The sequence below is a fragment of the Lucilia cuprina genome, chromosome 5 (genome assembly GCF_022045245.1).
Source record: "Lucilia cuprina isolate Lc7/37 chromosome 5, ASM2204524v1, whole genome shotgun sequence".
Classification (NCBI taxonomy): domain Eukaryota; kingdom Metazoa; phylum Arthropoda; class Insecta; order Diptera; family Calliphoridae; genus Lucilia; species Lucilia cuprina.
Genome location: NC_060953.1, coordinates 45,142,164 through 45,143,899, shown reverse-complemented (window position 1 = coordinate 45,143,899; position 1,736 = coordinate 45,142,164).

Sequence of the window (1,736 nt, the reverse complement as noted above, 5' to 3'; positions counted from 1 at the left end):
ACTAGAACTGAACTAGAACTGAACTAGAACTGAACTAGAACTGAACTAGAACTGTACTAGAACTGAACTAGAACTGAACTAGAACTGAACTAGAACCGAACTAGAACTAAACTGAACTAGAACTGAACTAGAACTGAACTAGAACTGAACTAGAACTGAACTAGAACTGAACTAGAACTGTACTAGAACTGAACTAGAAGTGAACTAGAACAGAACTAGAACTGAACTAGAACTGAACTAGAACTGAACTAGAACTGAACTAGAACTGAACTAGAACTGAACTAGAACTGAACTAGAACTGAACTAGAACTGAACTAGAACCGAACTAGAACTAAACTAAACTGAACTAGAACTGAACTAGAACAGAACTAGAACTAAACTGAACTAGAACTGAAGTAGAATGAACTAGAACTGAACTAGAACTGCACTAGAACTGAACTAAAACTGAATTGGAACTGAACTGATTTTAATCAAACCAATAAATTTATTTTTTTAAATAATTCAATTTCTGCAACTGTATCTGAATATTTTGCTCAGCCCTCGTATTTTAAGAAGATTAATAAAAACTATAAAAGAGAGATAGAATATAAACAAATAAGAGCAAAGTCGACTTTTGGAATCATTTGTTTAATACAATCATTAAACATCCCATTTAGGTCGAATTTTCATATGGTACTTCAGTCAATATTATTACTTATGTATTAATAGTATTTATTTAATCTTTTAAAGTTCGAAATACTCAAGCGTATTTCTGAACCAAATATATTTAACAGTTCCAGTACAATTGCTACTTAAATGGAAATCATTCACAATCACTCTCACCTATTTTATACTCTATAAAAAAATAATTTATTTCATAAAATATCAATGATCATGATGATAATTCCTAATAAAAACAACAAAATACAAATTTGAAAAAATTAAATTTTATGCGTAAGCAAACACACGCACCAATAATATAAAAACAAACAGTTCAATGACTCAGTTTTATATTTTTGACACTTTAAACTGTTGCTTCTTCTTTTGATTGTGTTGTCAGAAACATAATTTATGTTTTTGCAATTCTATGACATTTCATTCATTTGATGTTGTCTTTTTCTATGTCGGTAATGATCATTATCATTTCAAAATTCTGCACATGTCTTGGTGCTGTTTTAAAAATAGACTGTTGACGTTTATTTGATGGCTTGTTTGGTCAAAATTTAAAATAAATGTAGAATTTCCCAAAATTAAATTATTTGTTTTCTTATTTATTGTTTTTGTTTATTTTTTTTTATTTAAATATTTTAAATTAAATGTAAGCACGTTGTTATAGGGAAATGTGTTTGTTTGTACATAGGTAGTATTTGAAACAAGATTTTGGCATGTTCTTTAAGAAATTTTTAAATACTATAGAAGTGTTTTTAAATTTTCTAATGAAAATTATATTTAAACATGTTATAGATTTGCGCAAATGTTAACGATGATGAATTGGTTAAGGCTGACAGCAGTGGTTGATGTTGAAGGTCATTTAGGAGCAACTTTGCTTTGATGCAAGCAACTTTTCTAGATTAAAAAAATACTTTGTTTCAAGCAACTTTTCAAGTTTATTTCTAATGAAAAAATCTGAACTAGAACATAACTAGAACAGAACAGAACTAGAACAGAACTAGAACAGAACTAGAACAGAACTAGAACAGAACTAGAACAGAACTAGAACAGAACTAAAACAGAACTAGAACTGAACTAGAACTGAA